This window comes from Cottoperca gobio, chromosome 12, assembly GCF_900634415.1.
Source record: "Cottoperca gobio chromosome 12, fCotGob3.1, whole genome shotgun sequence".
NCBI lineage: Eukaryota > Metazoa > Chordata > Actinopteri > Perciformes > Bovichtidae > Cottoperca > Cottoperca gobio.
The window spans coordinates 13,254,499-13,270,309 of record NC_041366.1 but is presented as its reverse complement, the minus strand read 5'-3'; the positions used below and the strand labels follow the sequence as shown (position 1 = coordinate 13,270,309).

Genomic DNA, 15,811 nt, shown 5'->3' with positions numbered 1-15,811 from the left:
TTTTTTAAATGTTTAATCCCACTTCTAACCCTTTCAGCTGAGATTTACTTGTAAAAAAAAGCATAATTTTTTTACTTTAAGGGATTTGGAAGACTGGAAACAAAATAGCAGAGACGTCCCGGCCACATAACCCCATCTTCACATTTAGCCTTTTACTTATTAATGTCAATAATTCCAGACTTTTACTGACTCTTTTCATGTAAATGCCGCTGTAATAATGCCAACATATGTATGAGCAAACATCTCTTTTTTTACACATTCTGAAATGTGCATTAAAAAAATACCTTTTTATTGGTGGACACTAAATGTAAGAACATTTATGCCGTCGCTACATGCTGTGCATACACACGGTAAGAGTATGAACACAGAATTTCAAACATGCACTAAAATATAAAGTCTATCTAAAGGCCAAGCAATAACAACAACATTTGCCTGGAGGTGATAAAATATTCTTATTTTATTGTCTTTTAATTATATTCTTCATCCTGAGGCAAATCCAATTTATATTCAATAATGTCTGAAACAGCCATCAGGTGTAAAACACGAATAGTCGTGAAAATCTAACTACAGCAGTGAATCCACATCATTTGAAAAGGCGGGTCATTATGAAACTCAGTTAATCATTTTCTCTCATCGAGTTAATTTAAAATAATGCATAATGATGACAAGCTGACCAAATACACGAACACCAGTTGAAGACGTGACAAGAGGTTATAAGAGTTACCATAGCAACAGCCCTGAAGGCAATGCCAAATGATCACAAATATGTGTGGATCTCTTTTCCATGTCCCTCAGGCTAAATGTGACAGGCTTTGGTGCTTAGGCGATAAAACCTCACATACTAAAAATGCAAATGTCCTAATGGTTCACCCATTGGGACGCGTGGGATTGACATTGGTGAACATGAAGGATCTATGTTTAAATCCTAATTAATATACATGTCTGTTGCAGCAGATGTTCAGCCACAGCCACTCAAAAGATGCTCACAGTGCAAGAGACACACACGGACGTATGCAGGCACAGACAAGGTCAGGTGTATAGAGAAAATCTATAGGTCAGTACTTCTGTGAAAGTGCTGTGTCAGGCCATTCATGTGCTACTTCTGGAGTCAGTAGCACAATGCCTTTCACAGCACTAAGAATGCAGCGCTAATCAACTGCTAAAAAATGTACATGTACATTTTTGCTTTAGCAGTTACTTTTCAGGGGAAACACATTGCTGCTGGGATTATGTTCTTCTAAAGAAAGAGGCCCAGACACACCAAGAACAAGAACTCACGGCGACGAAGGCCGATTGTTGCGTTGCCTCACCCGTGTATGGCCCAAAAACACCTTTAACACACCAGCAGCGTTCGCCTACCATTAAAAAAATAATAATAATTAGAAGAGCTTTCGGTGTGTGACCTCTTAAATAGTCATGTTCTTGCTTCACTCACTTCCGTTTATTTTCTCGCGCTCTGATTCGCTTAAGCTGAACAGCCAATTAGAGTTACCGAAATTCCCGCCGACAAAAGACCTGGTGTGTTAGGTGTGGAACACCAACACAATGTTTAGTACCATATTGTACCGTACACATGTAAACCGTTCAAGACCTGTGATTTTATAAGATTGATGCTACAATCTCCTGCAAATAAAGAATGGTTCATATTGTTTGACCAAATACCTCAACATGGATATTTGTAGTGTATTGTATAACAATATTTATAAGTCATTTTGGGGAAATTGAAACAACTGAAACTGTCATTCTTCTAAGAGGACACTCTCCTTATTCAGACATTAGGTGAAACTGCCATCACTTTTAAGTTAAGAGGTGCATGTCTGAAAGAGTCTTTGTACGGACGAGTCACAGTATTCGCAATAGTCTCAAAATCCAGTTTGTGGAAAGTAAATGTACATCATTTGTGGCTGTAGCTTGTAAGTAGAGTGTCAGGGTACACAATCAGTATACACATGCAGATCTAATAGAAGTTTATCTGCAATAAGGAAGCTAAAGTGAGCGTTGTTAATTGAACAGTTAATGTAGCACTTTAGCCATGTAAGAAAGCTAATAAGATATCATTCAACTCCAATTTGAATAATAGAATCTGATCAGTAATTTCCTACATTTTAGGCAGCTGCTGACCTGAGCTGCAATATAGGTCACTGATGCTGAAAGCCTACTGGCCTGAGCCAACAGTGCATCGACTCGACAGCGTCACATCGGTCATGGGTCAGTCAATGAATCCATCCTCTCTCCCAAATGACTGCTTTACAAGTTACATTTTTTCAAAATTTGGACACACTGTACGAACTGAAAATAGAATCTTATTCTAAATCCCAGACTAGTTCAATGTTTCAGCAAATGTTTCTCTATTCTTAAGGAGTAATTGGAGGTGCATAGCATGTTCCAGCAGGGAGTGCTTCTCACTTGCTAGTCAGCACTAGGAAGATTGTAAAAGATTAAAAACTTCTCTGTGAGAGGCCTAATTAAAATGTGTCAGAAAGATTATCATCCCATGATTGTTCACATTTTAAATTGAGGCTTTTTACTGTACACTGGCAGACACTTAGCTGAGTCATATAATTAAGTTTTACTTACAGTAAGTGTGAAAGGATTAGAGACGGGTTTCTTTTTAAACAATTCCTCAAAGATGTTACACATCTAATTTTATAAAGTGGAAAAATGTAAAAATTGTGGATTAATTTCTTGATAGATTACAGATGCATTCATTATAACTGGGATTGTTTTAAATGTAAATAAATATAGCAATAAAATGTGTTGGATTAGTTTATATCGTTGCATCTTTTTTGATTGTTCAAGTTACATTAAACATATGAAAACAAATGTATTAAAAGCCTGTGCTGTCTGTGTGTTTTATTCATGAAGATGGTCTTTCTTAGAGAGTGTTTAAACTTTCATGTTCATTATTCATGGAACAAAGCATAAGTGCTGGGGAAAGTTTGCGGCTCCACTGCACTTGTACATGACCGTCAAAATGACCATATTCTTGAAATTTTATTGCCAATAAAATCTGATCCTTTCAACCCCCTTAAATGCTTGGAAGTGTGTCCCCTGCTACAACACACTGGGAGTTATCCAGAGAAGTCCAAACCAACTGCTTTTTAAGAGGGGCTCAATTTCCACAAATTGTGAAATCCCTTGTCTGACCATATTGACTCAAACCAATTATGAAAGATAGAAGACTCGCACAGTACAGTTAGCGCTGGCATTGTTTTGTTGCTTGCTTGTAGATTGTTTTCCCCATTATGCTCCAGAGGCTGCGCTCAGTAGGTGAATGGCTGTATTTAAATGCTAAATAATGAACCCATTGTTGACAATCGGAAAGCAAGACGTAGTTATACTTTGCATTTAGTTTGAATAACTTAAGTTATAAGTACGAAGGTTGTGCTTCTTAGTAGTTTGTTTGTGCTGGAGAGAGAGAGAGAGAGAGAGAGAGAGAGAGAGAGAGAGAGAGAGAGAGAGAGAGAGAGAGAGAGAGAGAGAGAGAGAGAGAGAGAGAGAGAGAGAGAGAGACTCTTCTGGAAACATGGTGTTCAAGGTGAGAATACAGAGTTTAATGCTGAAACTCTTCAATGGATCTGAGCTATTGTTTTTCAGTGTGCAGCCTGGAAATCACTGTCGGCGCAGTGGCACAACCCTTGAAGCTGTAAACACCACGACAACACTGAGTTATGACCAACCAGCTGGATGTGTGAAACACAAGTGTAAAGAACTTTGTGCACCGACTGTTTTTGTTTTTGGGTGCCCAAAGCGCATTGGGTATGTGATATTGTGTTTAAAAGGATTTGTTTCGATGTTGAGCAAACGGCAAAAAACCAAGGAAAATAAGGGTTAAAGTTGGATAAAGTAACTGGAGTGTTTTCTTTAACCTCTCAGCAGCATGATGGACTGGGTACATGACCTCATGACTGACTAATTTACAACGTTCATTGGCCACTGCTGGAAGGAGTGTTGGCATTGATATGAAGGATTGTGGAGGGTTTACAAAAGAACTTGGTTAACATGTTAAGATTTGTCGAATCGTATCATGACTGCAATATTTACCCAATCTTAACCAAGGCAACTAACCTTACACATACATTACTGAGATTTGTTTTGGCCTCTTGGCGTCAACACCAAGCTGCAATAACAACGCTGACATATCAACACACTTATAGAGTTGATGTGGCAACATTATGCAGGTTGGTTTATTTACGTATTGAGCAGACTTCATTGTCAGCTAAATGCTACGTTGTCCGACATTAAGTGCAGGGCAGGTGGCACACAGTGTATAGCGGGGTTATCTTCTTTTCTGAAAAACAGAATGCTGCACCTGTGATGATGCATCTGGGAGCAATAAGACCGAACGAGAACAGTAAAGCTGCGGGCCCTAAAACCCCCCAAAAGAAATGAGCCCCCATAAAGCTGAAGGGAACTGCAGAGGTAATAAGTTTCTGTGGGTTCATCACTACTAGCTACACCTGTCACATTATACACATCCATTTGATTCACTGAAATAGAATCATTTATTGATGAAACTTTAACGATATCTTCAATCGTACTTTAGTTGCAACAAGTGGATCTTGTAGAATATAACACTGAAAAATGTTCACAGCAATCAGTAGCCTATAAAAAAAACATATGTTGGCTGTGAAGGTTTTTGTAGATATGTTCAGCATGGATAATATATCAACAAGATACGCTGATATAGAACATAATCCACACAGTATTACATTTTCTCCATGAATGTATTTATACTATGGCTACCCCATAAAAAATTACGAAGCAAAGATACAGGTTGAAAAGAAATGTTCCACAACAGATTCGCCAAATCCTGGTCACAGCTGCATTTCATCTCTGTACAAATTGGGGCCCGGAGATACTTCATGACTGAGAAGACTGCATTTTGTTTAAGATACCTCAGACACAACTTCTAGACTGGAGCGGATCAAATTACATCGCTGGAGGGAATATGGGAGGCAACAGTGAAGCAAATTAAGTTAAAAGGTTCTATGTGTAATCGCCGGCCAGTGCAGCCCTCTATTGTTCAGTGATGTGAAAGAGCACGGTAAATCAAAACATCTCTCTCCCCCCCGTCTCCCCCCGTCTCCCGTCTCCATCTCGTACTCACGGTAACAAAATCCAAATGGACAACCACAGCTATCACCGAGCCCAGCACAGACTGTGTCGAGCAAGATAAATGACTGTAGTTATTACTGTGTTGTCAGAGTTATCATATTTTTTAAGGAGTAATAACTGTGCTCCATGGTAGTGCGTAATGGCACAGGGGCCTGGTTTTGCAGACGTTCAATTTAGCATCACTTTTTGTATCCGGCGTCTCGTGCCTGGCGACCACCTAATGTTAGTTTGAGACGAATAATTTGCAGAGGACTGTGCATGTTAACCAAATATGCAAGGTCAGCTCTTGCACATTCAAAAGCAGAAATATTCCTCCTTTGTGAGGTTGTTTTTATTTGTACCTGGTTTTACTCACAACTTCAACAGCCACTGCTGATGCATACTGGTCAAAGTATGCCAGTGCATACATACTAATGACATCAAGGTGATCAGCTGATTTTCTTTTTCATGACAACCTCTAAACTCAAAACATAAAAAAAAAACATGTTACAAAATGTATCACAGTGCAAAACTCTAAAACTGCAGCCCCTGCAAATGATCTTAATAATTAATGATTTTTACGTAACTTCGCATTCAGATTCACCAGCAGTCAAACGGAAAGCCACAACAGGCTTTGTCGAAAGTGCATATATTTGTCTGATAAATAATTGATTTCTGTTTGGTTAACTTTTAATGTGCAATGTATTTCTTGATTGTATAATAAAATGGTGCTTATGCTCACTCACAAACATTCAGACCGTGGTACACTACTGTGAAGAGAAGAGAAAGAGGGAGATACAGAGAGACTGGACAGACGCAGCTGCATTCGGGGGACGAACTGTGTGTGTTAGAAGGCCTAAATAGTTTATCACAACAGATTGTCACTATTGTGATGCTTTTCTGAGCCTGCTTTCAGCGCCACCCAGGCATCGCACAGAGCCCCAAATGTGCGGCTCCAGTAACTGACAAAGATGGCAAAGGGCAGTAGATGTAACAATCAAAATTCTAAAACTATGGTTGCCTTCTCAGAGTCTCAAGTCAATGTTTTTATGCAGTTCATGTACTGTGCATGGGGGTACAGGGAGGATTTTTTAAAGGCCATTGTAAAAAAAAAAATCCTTCTGGAATTGTTAATCAAGGCTTAACATGGTTTGAATTTCATGGAGAGCAAGAATGCAATTAACCACTTTTGATCAGCTACCAACCCTTTAATTATGAGCCTACAGGGTGAGAATTCATTTTGAACATCGAGCGGGATTCGCCTCCACGTGGCCTTACGGGACTGACAGCACATAGGTCAGACAGTCCCTAGTGGAGGTCAAATGATTCAGCTGCCTCTCCAAAATATTTGTAAATTCACCAGCATTTCTGTGAGACTTTGTCACATGTCATTATGTGACCCTGTTGTTTGTTTCTGATAAAAACAGACTTTTTTTTTTCAAACCTCTTGGGAGGCAGCCTTCTGGCCACTAGAGCTGCAACCAGCCCCCACATATAAACAATGTTGCGCTAATACAAGAACACAAAGACAGTGACAGAGAGGGAAATAGAGAGAGCTGGTGGGTTCTGCCAATACAACACTAGTACTGTTCTCCGGCCACCACAGAGACCTTTTGTAGATAAGAACAATCTATACAAAACATAGGCAACTACATCAGCGCCGGGTGTAAAGGTTCAATGCGTGAATTATATCGTTCATTTCTTCAAGTGTTGATTTCCCCGCCTTTAAAGATTTATAGCCACGCGCTTTACAGACAATTCATAAGTTGCACTGCCAAGGTCTGTAAAAGGACCTTTGAGGCTGAATGTTCTCTCTTCAGTCCTTGAAAGCATCATCAACGTTGGGTCATCTCAAGCCATGACACAAATAGAGCTTTAAGCTACTGCTGGCATTTTTATTTTTGGCAATGTGATGTGGAATGCCTTCCCTTGTGAAAAAAATGATTACAGCGTTTTGCCAATGAAAAGGCCACCAGATTGAATGAGGCATACTGAATAAGGTTGCTTTTCTTCTGCAAGTTCCGCTACTGCCAGTGCAATTGTCTGCACATTTGGAGACCAAGACAGAACAATACTGCAGGATGTATTGACTTGCGTTCAGTATAATGTCAATTTTAAACATTAAAGCTTAAATTAAAGTTCACATTCAGTATGCAGGATTATTCACAGTCGGGTGCCACACAGACACATTGTCGATGCACTCTTTGAAGGCTACAGTCTTTCAGTAAATATTTAAATATTGTATTGTACATTGTGATCAGTTAAGAAAAAAGAAATGTGTGAGGCAGAAGTCTTGTGTTCTATACCTGGAAATAATACATGCATACGGTGCATGTATGGCTCTGGATATATCTGTAAATACTACATGAATGTAGCAAAGTAGGCCCTCTTTCCAAAAAAAGAAACAATGAGAAAAATAACAAAAACTGCAGTGGCAGTCATGGAAGTGCAGATAAATGCTTCCGGACCAATTTCAAACAGAAGCTGCTTCTCTAATTTCATAGAGTTGGTATCAGTATCATACACAGTTCTCTTGCCTTTAGCCACATAATGACACCTGGTGTAAAAGAGCATGAGCTCCCCTCGCAGTTAGTCAGTGGAACAGCAATCAAAGCAACTTGAGGGAACACGGAACGGCAACTTTGCCTCACTGGTGACACACATGCGCGCACACACACACAATAAAACAAGCATGTACGTGCTTGCTTTCTTGCACGCGCGCTTAGAGCCACGTACGTACAACACAGACCAGCACGTTCACAGAAACACAGTTCCAGCTGACTATCTGCTTTCACAGAATCCAATACAGGCAGCAATTCATTCATGACACGGAATCCACAAAAAAATAAATAATAATAATAATAACAGGAAGCATGACCGCAACTCATCCCATATCCAATATCCAAGCTGGGATGGCACTCACTTTTAGTTAATGGATCATGCAGTTTCCGGGAAGGAATTGATCAACATGGATGTATAAAAAAAAGCCACGACTGGACTGCAAACGGATTTAGCTTGAATACAAATATTGAGGACGACTCCACAGTGATCTGTAGGCCTACTAATGCACCTCCATACTGAATGTTGCCCCTGTAATGCCATTCGTTGAAGCAGCGGCAGGTCCGCGTAAATATGCGCACCCCAAAAATTCTGAGATCATTGTTTCTGCCAGTGTTTTATGCTCCTTTTTTTTATCCGCACTTCTGCAGCATCACCGCGGGAAGATGCTGTCTCACAACGTACAGAGAGAACGCAGTCGAGTGCACCTAATCGAGAGAATAACTCATTTGCATAATGTTTGGAGATGATGGGTGTAATAAGGTTACGAGAGTCATGATATTATTTTTCACAGCCTCAGAACGCTCCGTCGACATCCAGTCCGGGCGGAGCTTGGAAGGACTTGCACACCGATAATTTAAAAGGTCGCTTCACAGTGAGGAGAACAAATTGCTTCAATCCTAAAAAAAAAAGAAAAGAAAAAAAGGACACCACCGGCCACCTCAGTAACATGCTGACCACGCAACATCGCCATAATCGTGGCACAATATAGCCCTGCCTACCCGACTACTACCTCGTGGTCAGTGATGGACAGAAGAAGAAAATAAATATATATATAAATATATATATATATATAAAAGATACCCACATATTATGTTAGAGGTCCAAGTCGGGATAACCCTTACTTACCTAAAACTGACTCTCCCCTCTTAGCTGTATTTGTGGTCCAAGATGTGTTAGTTCTCGAGCCAACAACTTCTGCTGGAGCATATGTATCCAGTGCTCATGCTGGTGGCTCAGTCGGTGATGTTGGATTGCGGATGATTTGGCAATCCTTTTCATGCTCAAGGGAAAAAAATCCTTCGCTTCGGCGTGGTCTCGGGCATTGGTGCGCAGAGGAATAAAGTAATGAAGTCCGTCAGGAGGGGAAAGAGAAAAGGGGAGCTCTGGATGTGAGATTTATGCCGACGTGTTTGAAACTGTTCTGTTCTCTTTTTTTTTCTCACCGTAGGAGCCGTTTGCGGGTGGAGAGGTGTGGGGATGGATATCTAGGAAGGGAGGCTGGGATGCACAGACTCAGGGCGAGAAAGGGGAGGTACAAAGAATACAGTCTCGTATTGTAGAGGACGGTCATGGCAGACAGTAAGGGGTGGGTCTGCACTGGATGAGGAGGAAGGCGAGGGAATTGAGGGTGGATGAGGATAAGAAGCCGTGTCGTGACTTTTCTCTGCTGATGGGTAAACATTTACACCAAGGCTGTAGGTTGACCACCATAGCTTAACCGTGAAAGAATTGAGGTTAAAAAAATCTAAGCAAAGGGACAGAGAGGTTTTATGATTTAAGTATGAGAGATTTTAAGAAAAACAAACTGCAACAAAGTGAGAAGGCGGTTAGTGGCACAGAAGGTGCCACGTGCAGGCTCTGCACTTTGCATAAAATACAACGTGACTGTTTGACTGTGTTAATGTAATCTTGGAATGACTCGCTGTGAAACTCTCCTCTGTGGAGTTTGTTTAACTTCACCTAAAAGTGAATGGAACACTGGTGGTTGCTGTGCATGGTGCTGAAACATATCTCAATAGGTGTACAGTACTGATGTGGATGTTAAGTCAATTGACAAGGGAGATATACAGATCACAAACTCATGTGTTGAGACTGGATTAGATATATACAGTTACACACAGATTTCAGTGACTTTTTAAGACTGATTTTCATAATTAGGATAAAGGGATTTTGTATGTTTTCACCCCGACTTGTATTTTTGGCATTAAAAGGGAAGGCTTTACAGAAGCATTTAGACAATGTTAACAGACAATTGAACAGTTAGTACTGGTGGTGGTTGGCCATGGGGCTGAAACACAACTCAAGGGTAAAATACTGGATGTTGCTGTCCATGGTGCTTATAGAGGCAAAGTTTACAGAAAATATATATTAACAAGTAAATTAATACAGATAATGTGGAAATATTAATAGCTTAAATCACATTAGTTAGGTGGTGGGATTGCACACGACTAATAGTACTAATACAAATAATTATAAAAGTAATACCGCCATTGGTATATGTAACAGCATACATGTTCATCGAAAATCTTCTAAGCAAGTAACAAAGATAACTTTGCTTTGATTTGGTTTTTGACACCCCTACATCCATTGTGGTCACAGACAGGTTTTCAACTCCACTAGCTCTCCAATGGACCACTTGCAGTCAAGTGTTTGACGCGTCCACCAACAGGCGAAGACACTGGTGGGACTAGCATTGCATAGAACTCAATGAGGCTAAATAGATAAATGGCACCATTACAGAGTCATTAGCCTGCAAGTGGTGGTGACACTTGACACGTTGCCTTTGCAATAGTCGACATAAAATACCTCCGGGATCATTGAAGTTGTTGCATTCTAGAATTCATATTGGTGGAAGCTTTTAATTAGAAACTTCCCTTCAACTTCTCTCACTAATCATGAATGTGTAGTTTCTTAAATGTCCCATAAAACAAAGTCATGATCAGCCTATCTAGGACATATAAGCCGGTATACGAGGAAGAAAACTGGATTTCCAGTGAAACTAAAAGTGTGTAATTGCATATGTATGTCAGTTAAAGCTTCATCCAACACACCAAAGCCAGCTAAGTACATAATGAGGATTTTTAGGTATGTATTTTTCCATTTGTTACTGCAGCTCATGCTGGTGAATGTCTTAGTGAATCTTCAATAGCACTGTTGCACCGGGTACACCTGTCTGGGGAAATGTGCAGCACTGTGTGTGTGTGTGGTTGGTTGATGACAAGCAGAGTGTTGGAATGATGCATATTTTAAATGTCCTTATCTCCAGAGGGGAAGTGTTGGAGAGGTACTGTTAGCACACTAAAAGCAAAGAGAAGGATTAAAGGAAGAAAGCAAACTGACTGAAAAAAGAGAGGAAAAAATGGCAAGAAGGAAAGGTCTATTAGTTATTTAAAATATATGAAAAATGTGTTCCGACTTCCACTGTGTACCGCAGAATAACATTTAAACAAAAATAGACAGTGTACACCTTTTCAGCATGTAACTACATATTAATAGTTTGCTATCTTCCATTTGGATTGTTTGTGATTGTGGATTGGTGAAGACCTGGCTATAAAACAGATTTCTTGGCATAGCGGGTCTTGGAGATAAAATTATGTGCTCTCTTGTTCGGATTCTTCATTACCTTTCAGACAAATAAATTAAGGGAAAGTCAGCCCAGGCGGAGCCGACAGGACTGCAGTTTCACAGATGTCTGAAGGTTTTATTGATGAACTATAATAAAGACTAAAAATCAAAATCTTGAAGTCCAACTTAAAGTAGACTGTTATTTTCTGCAACAGCATACATATTTGCTCCGTAAATTACATGCTCGACTAGCACTGATGTCTAACTTTTTTTTTGGAATAACGTGTAAATTGCTTCCAAGACTTACTGGAGGTTTTCTTTCGTTTTTCACACCAACATGGCTAGATAACTCTAAGCTGTAGCGAATGCAAATGTAAACACTGGTCAGTTGGTGTGCTCCTTATTTTTCAGTACTACTGCTTTTTAACAAGGACTGTAAAAATATATACTTTTTGAAAATATTTTTTAATATTGGATTTTAACAACCAGGATGTTAATGGAATCCATTAAAGGTGAATCCATTTGTGGTTTCATCCCTGTCCCCTGCGGTCACCATGTCGAAGTGTCCTTGGGCAAGATACTGAACCCCAAATTGCTCCCCATGGCATGGCCAATGGTGTGTGAGTGTGTGTGAATGTTTATCACTACTGATGAGCAGTTGGTATCTTGTATGGTATTCTCTGACTCTGTATGAATGTGTGTGAATGGGTGAATGCTGACATGTGTTGTAAAGCGATTTGAGTCATCGCAAAAATTGGAAAAAAAAGATTCCCTTGCTATATAAATACCATTTACCAAATACAAGGAGGTTTGACTTTAATATTTGTAATCAATTGTTTTTGACACGTTCAGTTTAATTAAAAATGCAGTTTGTCTTTATATACCATACCATATAGTGGCTTACATGTTGTTTGAAAAACAAAAATAAGCCATACAACTATAAGGACTAACTACTTTGTCAAAGGGAACTCTCAAAAGGAACAAAGTTAATCCCAAAGAGGTAGAATACTTTGGCAAGAAATAAGCCAAAAGTACTCAAGTGTGATATGATGTAATATATTTGATGGAAGAATACTGGAGGTTTCTCATCTGGCTTCCAAAATGGACTTTTCAGAGTTATTCTTTCTTAACTAATATCTCTATATACACATCATTTTAGATCTATGGACTAAATTTCTTTTAGACGGTCTTACCAATTTATGAGTTTTTCCGACAGACCTTATGAGCCACAAAGCGTACAGTTCAAAGCATACCAAGAATACGATGTATGTACACTTCTTTAATGCCTTCTTGTTAGGAGAATTAAGGACCAATATGGCAACATGTATGACATTCAGCGCCTCATTATTGCTGAACATGTGTTCCATAATGTCAAATATTATCAAATTTTGTAACTCACAGTCGTCTGGGAATAAAACTGTCAAGAAAGAAATATTCTTTTATACCGTTCAGAGTTGACTCCATTGTCCACATAACTACAATAATTGTGCTATATTCAGCACCAGGCTTAGACACTATACCTTTACATGAGCTAAATTTATTTGGACTGTAATGATCTCACATCTACCTCGTTGTTGGAAAGCATGGGCTGAATCTTCCTCCCAGCTGCCCAGAAGACTGTTAGCGCTTGCTAGATTGACAACCTACTAATGGCTGATCTCTAAGGCTGAGGCCACAGAGACGTTTCTACCCGGTGTTAGTACTTGCTGTTGTGGAAGCCTGTCACACTGTACCCAGGCCTCTCCCTGCCAGGACTATGAAGGAGAAGACAGATGTCCAAATAGCCAACAGGTCCATCAGTCATAAGGACTTTTTTTCTCTCGCAGGTCAAGGAAGGGAGGGTCAAGTGGGGGAAACACAGATGAATGAAGATGACACCATCCTAGCCTCTCTGCTAGTCTAATGAAAAACAATCTCATCTTCAGGAAGTTTCTGGGTAATAAGACAGCCAGCCAGCCAGATCCAAATATAGAAACAACAACAACTTTTAAAAGTATTACCTTACTATTGAGGCCACCTCCATTTCAAGCTAAAAGACAAATCCTGAGTATTAGAAAAACAAATATTTAATTGACAGGTGTCAATGTATTTGTTACTTAAGACACAGCGAAATTAAATTCATCCAATTAGAGTAAAGGAAGGAAAGAAAGAAAATCCTCCTAATTAAATGATGAAATATGTTATTTGTGGGAGCGTTGAACAGCACAGGAGCGTTTTCTGATACGGCACGACGACATCATTTGTTTGTGCCGTTTCAAATCCTTGTTTAAAAATATATAAATGTTCTTATATGACATCGCTGGTTAAAGGTTTGGTTCATTGTAAGTGGGTTAGATGAAGGGAAACGTCGTGGTTTGGGTTAAAATGACTTCTCTGGGGTTAGGGGAGCTTCGTTGTCATGGTGACAATAATAAAAAAAAACACATGGTTAAGGGTTGGAAACGATCACAGTGATGATTAAAAAGAAAAGAAAAATCCAACTGCCGGGACTGTTGGGACTGGGAAGCAAACAGCTGTCCCACGTATTAAAGTCCAATATTTCGTTGACCCCTCTATCTACCCCGACCTCTTCTCTGCGCACGATGACATGGACACTTAAAGTGACCGATTCTGTCGTTCTTCTTGGGAGGATGGTCTCAGTAGAGAGGGAATCATGAGGAAGCTTTTGTCGCTAAGATATAGAAAAATCTATAGAGAAGTAAATGTTAAACATTCTTGTAAATTGTTTTTAACACAATAAGCGTATTAAACTGTACGTCACAGAGGAATCATTTTCACTTAAAGTGAAATGACTTGTCCTATAATATCTCTGCAGAAGCCACCGAAGACATAATGATTATGTGACTCAACGGTTTAATCCTGCTGTAACAAAATTGCATATGTCAGCTGCTCCCTCCTTGTCGGCTGTTGTGTGCAATGCACAGAAAGTTTTAAGTTTAGTGACAAGGACCATTAATGAGGTATATAATACGAGTGGTATTACAGGTAATCTCACCACATGTGGCAATGTTGCAGACGGTGTGTGGGTGGCTGCTCAGCATGCAGTAACCATACTTCTAATTGCCCATCTGGCACTAAAACGAAGGACTGTGCACACAGAGGGTGCACACCGAAACACAAAGTTTAGAAGATCATTAAAAAGAGATTTTTCTTTTTTTTGAGAACCTTTGAAAACAATATTGTGTTTTGTGTGAGATTCAACAATGTGCTTTATGTTTTTGTTGCAGAATTCTGAACAGAGGAGAGTACTGCTGGACTGTTGCCTCCTTGTTAGACTTCACTAACACTTTGCCATCAAAGTATTGTTTGGCGGTATCCTCACATCCCCTTTTTTCTGCTAACCTCTGCTTGGAAGTGGGTTTGTTCGCAATATGAAATACAAAGGATAAATCATAAATCCAGGTTGTATATGTGTGGTGCCATTGATAATTGATCATCTGAACAGCAGTCTATAAGGAGCAGGAGTTTTATTACAGAAATATGGTCCATCGTGGTGAAATCATGAGATAAAACATTTTGGAAACTAAAGGTGATATGACTGATTTATGTTTCCATATTCATAGCCTGAGTTGGCTATGCATATGAAAAGGAAGTCTTTAAATAACCTTGTTTGTTATAACTTATTTATAATGTATTTTATACCCCTTTAAAGCACTTATACAGTGTAAAGTATATAAAGAAGTTAACATTTTACTGTTACTTCTGTTAAGTATGTATATTAATAATTAAATCACGCCTATGAAGCCATTATAAATAGTAAAAAACCTTTAAAAGATCATTTTTAACAACCTATTGTATCATTGCAAACATTGTTGTTTTTATTATTATTCCAAAGCAATTTAAAAACAACATGTTTCAGGCAACACTTATGTTAAGCCGGTCACAAGGGGAAGCAGTCATTGCAACTTTGGTGCATTGTAAGGATGCTGCGTTACAGCCAAGCCAGTTTGGACAGCACAAATACATTATTATGAGCAGCGTAGTGCCGAGTATTTAAGAATAATTCAACTATGAACCGCAGAGGACAGAAAACAGCTGCTGCACTGCTCTCTGTAGGCTGAAGCTTCCAAAGCATGCAAGACCTCTGGCTCTAATCAGTAAAGTTACAGCAGGTATTTTAGCAGGATATATTATAAAGTGTGCACTCTTTATTACCTCCTGTTGAATACCTCCAATTGTTAAGCATTTATCCACCGACATCGTGTGAAAGACTGACTATTATCATATGGAGTCTCCGATAGAAATGTGGGGCAAATTAAGGAAGTATCGATCTCCGGTGACTGCGGGGATTTCTCCTTCGTCTTATTGCTTTTTGCAAATAGTGTAATTTAAACAAAAAGAAATGTGGGCTTTGTTTGCTTCTCGCTCCAGACAGAAAAAGAGAATAAACATATGCAATAGAATTACAATGGAAAAGAAAACAAAGCAGCCTTGAGAGCAGTTGTTCACTCTAAATAATTAAGCACCGATTAGGATGTGGCCAAAGGCTGTCTGATGGGCTCAGTGGCATGCTGTGGACTGGGCTGAAGCTCTCCATTCTCAAAATATGCATTATTGTTGCCAGCAGTGAGAAAATCTCATGCCTCCC

At 39.4% G+C, this 15,811-nt stretch overlaps 1 protein-coding gene across 1 annotated transcript in view; it reads right to left on the bottom strand.

The window, feature by feature from the left end:
* The window catches only part of brinp1 (bone morphogenetic protein/retinoic acid inducible neural-specific 1), a 104,325-nt gene extending 95,201 nt beyond the window's left edge, over positions 1–9,124 (bottom strand). The window contains exon 1 of the mRNA XM_029444373.1: positions 8,785–9,124. The gene's annotated coding sequence lies outside the window, so the exon portion shown is untranslated. The remainder of the gene's footprint in view (positions 1–8,784) is intronic.
* Positions 9,125–15,811: the final 6,687 nt, after the last annotated feature.